Source organism: Triticum aestivum, chromosome 6B (genome assembly GCF_018294505.1).
Source record: "Triticum aestivum cultivar Chinese Spring chromosome 6B, IWGSC CS RefSeq v2.1, whole genome shotgun sequence".
Lineage (NCBI taxonomy): Eukaryota > Viridiplantae > Streptophyta > Magnoliopsida > Poales > Poaceae > Triticum > Triticum aestivum.
The window spans coordinates 33412905-33420131 of record NC_057810.1 but is presented as its reverse complement, the minus strand read 5'-3'; the positions used below and the strand labels follow the sequence as shown (position 1 = coordinate 33420131).

General features: G+C 45.7%; 1 long non-coding RNA gene across 2 annotated transcripts; it reads left to right on the top strand.

Moving 5' to 3' along the window:
* The first annotated feature begins 2118 nt into the window (after positions 1–2118).
* LOC123133306 (uncharacterized) lies at positions 2119–6746 on the top strand. 2 transcript variants are annotated; one of them, XR_006465218.1, is made up of 7 exons: positions 2119–2418; positions 2688–2783; positions 3188–3309; positions 3425–5050; positions 5330–5531; positions 5619–5681; positions 6420–6746. It is a non-coding gene; the product is annotated as an uncharacterized lncRNA (long non-coding RNA). The 2 variants fall into 2 exon arrangements; XR_006465217.1 differs by having other exon boundaries at positions 3425–5531.
* Positions 6747–7227: the final 481 nt, after the last annotated feature.

Here is a 7227-nt window from a genome sequence, read left to right as displayed (position 1 = left end):
TCGCCGATCGTGATGGAGCCGAGGCGCACGGGGTTCTCCTTGTGCCCCGGCAGCTCGAAGTGGACGAAGAAGGTCCTCGGGGTCATGGCTGGTGACGCGCAGCAGGTGAGGAGGAGTGCGCAACTGCTCCTCGAGAGCTCGGCCCACGACCATGGGGATGGCGGCGTGGTGCTCCGCCATCGTGGAGAGCAGGACGGCGTGCTTGCGCAGTAGGAACTCCTGGTGCTCCATGGCCGGCGTGGTGATGATGACCTTGTGCTAATATGTGGGCGGCGGGAGGGGTCGGTATGGAAGGCCCGCCGATCCATGGCAGGCACGGGCGGCGACGGCGTCGGTGCGGGCATGGGGAAGGGCAGCCCGTCTTTCACTGGGCCGCGCTGCTACAGCGGCCCTAGCCTTTCTTTCACGCCGCCCCATCCTCTCTTGTTTCTTGGATTTTTGGGGCACTCCCAGCCAAGTAGCCGGGCAGCTTGCAGATGATGTAATATAATGGATCTCTGCAGTCGATGCGCTGGTGGAGTGTGCTAAGGCAACGGAAGCAGAGGCCTCGGAAGCGCCTTAAAAAGGCGTCGCGGCCGCTCTGGCCATGGATGGAGGAGTGCCGACCATAGCGCCGGGGAGCAGAGGACGCAGGGCGACCCGACGGTTTTTTGGGCGCGCGCTGCTCCTTCCGCGACTTGACTCCAGTCCATCCATCGCCGCTGCCAGAAGAGGTAGGCTTTGACTCGGGGGAGGGCCTAACTATAATGGATTTAAGCCTGGGCGCCCCGGAGGGGGGATCCGACGCTCGGACCGTTGGCGAGGGCGATGCTGGAGCGGCGTGGGGGCACTCGCCCCTCAGGAGGATTCGCGGCGAGGCAGCGGCAAGCAGTAATGGTGATGGCGGGGCCGGGAGGGAGTCGGGGACATGGGACGGACCGGAGGACTGAACGAGATCTGGGATGGAGGCGCGCACTCCCCATCCCGATCAGTCCCTAGTCATGGAGCACGAGGAGTGTGCAGAGCTGGGTGGGGAAGCAGGACGCATGGCGTCCGATGGGGTGGCACCGGCGCCCCGCGAGCGACGGCGGGGGCTGGGTGGCCGCCGCGGCCGGAGTGGCCAGTGGCGCGTGGGCGTGGTAGGAGCACGGTGGAGCTCAGCTCAGCTCAAATTTCTCCCTTGCACCTACAGTGCTTTCTCACCAAGGTTTTCGCCACTGCCTTGAGTACTGCTGATGCCTCAAATCCATGCAAACTGTGAAAACTAGATTTCCTTTGCCTGTATCCTCCAGAACCCCAATAATCTCTCCTGCTTAAGCATTGATGTTTCTTGCTCTGATCCTGATATTCTGTAATGTTCAACAATAATAACAATATCAAAATGAGTTTTTATCATTTAGACTTGTTTCTTCAATTCTTTCATTTCAAACGACAAGGCGACTAAAAAAATAAAATTTTCCAACTGGAACACAACTAATGGAGATCCTGTTTGAGCTCACTAGATAAAGAAACAAATTAAGTCAAAAATCTGGAGCATTAATCACTCTTCAAAACTACAGGTTTTAGCCCTCCATTTGCTGGTTGCCAAAGACGAGAGCTTCACCTTTGAAAGGGACACTAGTGTAGGGAGACCGGGCCAGCCGAGCCCCTCTGAATTAGTTGATGGCTTTGATGACTCGACGGTGAATATTAAGGAAAGCAGAGCAAGGGGGAGAGGGCAGACGATCGAGGTGTGTAATTGACTACCTCCGGTTTAGACATGACGAATCAAATCAATCCTTAAAATGTCAGAAACTCTGTTTGGAATCTTAACCCATATATCTGTCTACAACATTATTCGGATTCAATACAGGAAGATGTATTCTACATTCTGTTACATTTCTATGCGAATCAGGATATGCAATAGATGACATGGTACAATAGCAACATGTATCCTGTAACATAAATCTTTGAATCTGTTAGAGTACATAATGGGCCTAATGGTCTAGGCTGGCGCAGTGTTAGAGTACGTAATGGGCCTAATGGCCAGGGCTGACGATATAGCCCGTTAGTCTTAGGGTTAATTAAACCCATTAACAGTCGCTACAAGGGCGTACAAAAGGCTGTGCCACGTGTCTTTTACTGTGCCGAAGGGGAAAACTTAAAAACGCATCAAGCCTCCTCCTCCTCTCCTCTCTCGTTTTTCCTCCCCAACTAGGGTTGCCGTCGCCGCCGCCCCATCGCTCCTCTGGCACTGCCCACCGGAGAAAGGCTTACTTCTCCCCCAGGGTCTTCTACTCTTGGGGCTAATCTAACAGGAAGGGCGGCGCTGCTCCTCCCCCGACAGCAAGGCGGGTGTCCTGCGCGCTCACCAGCGAGGGAGAGGTTGCCACCTCACCACCTCTCCTCACCTCCTCCCAGGTTCCTGACTCAAGCGGAGAGGGATAACTGCATCCACAGGTGAAGGCGTTGCCACCTCTCCTCACCTCCTCCCCCGACCGCAAGGCGGGCTGCCTCTGCAGATCCTTTCTTATTTTTTTGAATAAACCTCTGATTTGGGAGAGCATGTTCTTATAAGTTGCTATTCCACTTTCTGGATCTCCTAGACTATATATTAATTTCGGATTTGTGTCCTGAAGAATTTTCTTAGCATTAGTTAGGAAAAAAATGTATACATTGGTTCATAATTTTTGATGCAAAAAAGAAAATGAATATATATCATTTTGCAGATTCGTGAAGTTCTTGTCTACGTGTGGTGAAACAGAGGTGACCAACGAGGACGCCGAGGCAAACTTTTCACCGCCTATCATGTTATTATAATTCCAGTATGCATCTACTTATAAGCTAATTAACATTGTATTTGTAGAGTTCAATTGCAAGTTAATTAGGTTGATAATGCATGTTAGGCGCCGATGGCTTTATATATGTAAATAAAAATAACTTTTAAGTAAAACTAAGTATTTAATTATTGTTCTGTTATGTTATTGATTTCATCAGTTTTATGTCAGCCATGAGTTCTGAAGGATTCCGCATCGGCCAGTTTGGATTATGTACTAGATTATTGGAAGAACCTTGATATATGAATTTAGAGGATTTGCTGAGATTTGATGCAAAATATTGATGGCCAGGCACTATACTGCGCATAATCACAATTTTCAGATTGTCTTTTCGTTTTTGTAGCAGTTTTTCTGTACCAATAGTGTGACATCACACTGCTGCATTTTCACAGGCCATGGAACAATGAAGAACTTACCAAGGAATACCCAAACGTTCTACTGTTATAATTATGCGTGCACTTTGGATCTATTGGATGTCTGGATGTGCCGCAGATCCACATTCACTGATGCAAAGGTATGTTGCTAGCTTCTCATGCTGCTACAAATTCAGAAATGCTAATTGCTCATACATATTTTAGAAGTGTTTTGAGCTCTTGCTTTGACACAAATTTGCTCTGTATGATGCCCAGGACTCAGGATAAGGATTTCCTGATCTTCTGCTTGCCACATCTTGGTATTTCTCATCTAAACATGAATTCAGAATGTTCCCTTTTGCATCCAAGTAAAACTATTCATCGACATTCTATCATTTACCCAAATCACTCACTTTTCTTAGTGCTGATAGCGAATTTACCATCAGTTACAACTCTGTTTGGTTTTGAGTTACTGTTTCACTAATTGACACCTGCAAGGAGTCCTGATGAAGTGAACGATCTGTGTGCATGAATCCGATTAAGCTGTGTTAGGTTGATACCTTTTGTGCAGAAGGGTTTGGCGCTGTAATTCTTGCTCCCTGTGGTAATTCTGTTGTGTTGCATGGCTAGCTTGCTGTACATGGCTCGATATGCAATTGGCCTGGGATGACATGGTTTCACCGATTAGCCGGTTCCTACTGGCTGTTGATTTGGTCCTTTTTTATGTAAATATAATTTGCAGGTGTAATTCTTGGTTATTTAGATACTAGCTGTCCTATACGTACATTTCTGATGATTCAGTTGGTCTTAGTAATACTGAAGTATAGAGTATAGCCTCTAATTTGTATGCAAATATAATTCTTTTATTGCTTTTCATAGATTAGTTCATTCTTTAGGTGTATATGCTCTTTATAGTTTATGTTTCCTTGCTGTTTATGTACGTACGCTTATAGAATTATACTAACCCAAATGTTGTGAGGTGCTTGGTGTCCTATATACAGTAATATACCAAGTGCATGTGTGTGCTTGGTGTTCTGCATACGTGTAGATGGTTATAGATGTGCTACCATGGCCTATTTCTTATCTTATAGGTTATGGGCGGTATCTTATCTTGCCTAAATCTGATTTGAACAAATGCTACACTTGCTCTCCCCACTCGTTCTTTCTCTCCTCCTCTCACTTCTTTTGCCAGCCAATGACATTGCACTGAAGCTCTCACTGGGATTTAATAGATGCTGCACTTATATGCTTCGATGAAGGCGTAGTCCTAGCATCTCTAGGCTGTCTAAGGACATCTCCACTCTAAAATCCTACCTCTGTTCTTCTGGCTCAGATTAACCTTCCTCTTGTGGTAAGCCTGCATCTCCTAGCTGGTCACTCAGAGATTGGCAGCGATGAGGAGGCTCGGCCCTTGGTGCAGACCTGAACCCCCCAGCGGTGGCAGCGTCGGATCTCTCCGCCTCACGGGGCTAGGTTTCCCATCCACGCCGCGACACTGCCGGCATGACGGCCCGGGTTCGGGCAGCGGCCGTGGTGTTGGGTGCGCTGGTGAGGTCTCTGGGGAACGAGAGGCAAGGGACTGGCACGGCTTTCGGTCATAGGTTCTGGCAACACCAAGCTGTAGATCTGAGCCACCGTCTCCACAGTAGGCATAGCCCTATGGTAGATGCTTTGTGTGCTCCCTTGATGTAGTGTCCTCTTGCCACCATCCTGAGACAAGATACAAGCACCAGCGTTCTGCTCCTTTAATTTGTCTGAACTTTCTAATAGCCGCGTGTTGACTCTGAGCACACTATTTTAGCTAAAACTATGTACCGCAGGTGCAGCTTTGACATGTTCTGATGGAATTACCAACCAAGATGACATCAAGCAGCAACAATATAGCCTCTGGTCTTTAACAAGGTCAGTTCACCTCACCTTGCAAACTACGACGGCGGCAAGATCAACCATCCAACAACACAGTTTCTCTCATGTCCAATACTTTCCTCTGCCAAACTGGATCCAACATATTTTCTTGATGTTTGGCAATGCACTCTTAAGTGTCTGTGAATTATTAACTTGCAAAGACTGCTTGATGTGGTGGAGATAGTTACAGTACACCAAGGAAAACAAATACGATGTTGATACATGCAAGTATTGTTTTATTTTCAATATAAAAGTGCCAAATTTAGCTTGTGCCAGGGGCAACATTCGAGGCTGAATGTGATGAAAGCTTGCAGCCGATAATTGGCATGGTCCTTGTTTGATGGAAATTCAGCGAGTGATGGTGATGTGATCGAAGATGACCCTGTTTTGTTGAGATGGCCGGCTCCGTCCTGCTCCAGCGTTGCCGCCCGTCAACCCAACGAACACAAGATGCATTAACAGGAGAATCACAACGCAGGTACACACGCGCTTCTTTCTCCTGATTTTTCCTTACCTCTTTCTTCCAATGCCCTACTCCTAAAGCATTTCTTCTTTGTTTGTGTAGATTCTGTTCCTCTATGTTTATAAGGTCTTTGAAGAAAATCCAAGAAGGCTGACAGGGTTCGATGTAAGCCATAAGATTTCAATTTTCTAAAATTTAGTTCAAGTCAATGATAACAAGTTAAGTAGTCGAGTGCTGAGACACTTGAGTTGTTCTGTCTCATAAGTTGAATGATCCATTGACGTTGATTGTAAATTAACTACTAAATTCTTATTTCCATGTGCTCTGGTCTTCAGTTTTTCGAACTGTCTCCTTCTCCCCTTCTGTTTCTACATGAGTAAATCCAAGTGGCTAGCATTCTTGCATTCAAATCTTCTCGAGGTTTTGCTATGGACGCAGAATTATCATGTTGTTAAGAATCAAAACCAAGAACAGTTTATTTTGAGTTTGTGTGCACAAGGTATCCTATTCTTGAGTATCTATACTTTTGATCTAACTTTCACTACTAAGATATCCCACTGCCGGCTATCTAGACTACCATCACTTGATGAAATCGATTTGATCTAACTTTTGCTGGCCGGCATAAACCACTACACAACATTATATGGTAGGAACGACGGGATGTAGGTCAGGAAACTTGTCATGCTCAATGCTTCAACGGATGCCGCTGAAGTCATCTCGACTGGTCAGTCATGATAAACAAACATATGAAAAACCTCATAATCCAGTGTCAGTATGGCTTATTTCCTACATGTGTTATGCAGCTTACAAGAAGCTTCAAATTTTCTCTAAACTTTTGTTTGCCTTCTTATTTAATTACATGTTTAATTGATAATACACATATATGTGTCTACTTTCACGCAGCATCGAGTTGGCTACACATAGTTTCCTGGGTAATGTTCACTCTGGTGAAACATGTTATGTTGAAGAGAAGTATGGAAATCCACCTGTCTTCATTACTAAGAATGGTAGGTCGCTGAAGTTTGTATTTTTGCCAGCTGATAAGATTTTTGCCCTTAAATAAATTCTCAGTTGATAAGTTGGTGCATTACCACAACGACTACATGCCAGCCTCCTAGGTGCTATAAGATGGTTTCATTTTTCTGTGATGCCAGAACTGAACCACCAACACTGAGCATCAGCAACGTATACCACTGTAATCGTTGTTCTGGATGTAAAAGACCATGAACCCGTAATGTGTACTACTCTCTCCATTCCTAAATATTTGTCTTTTTAGAGATTTCAACAGTTGAAATCTCTAGAAAGACAAATATTTAGGAACGGAGGGAGTACTTCATACAATGCATTTGATTCTATGAGATACTATTTGAGAGATAAGTTCCTATGTATGGGTTACACTTCATATAATGCATTTGATTCTACGATATACTATCTGTATAAGTTCCTACATGACCTTCGTATGCGGCATTTCTTTGCCTAATTTACTTGCTGGTGATTACATAAAGAAACGGTGAGACATTTAATCTTCTCATGAGCCAATGTTCACTTACATAACACAACTGCTAAACCATGTGCATAACCAGGTTAGGAGCACACAAGCCTGCCTCAGGTGGCGCCACCAGGTGGCGCCCCAGCCTCTAGTTAGAGATAAGGGTCGCTTGCTTAGGGGTCAAGTAAGCCTTGCTTGGGAGTCAAGTAAACCTCCCTATAT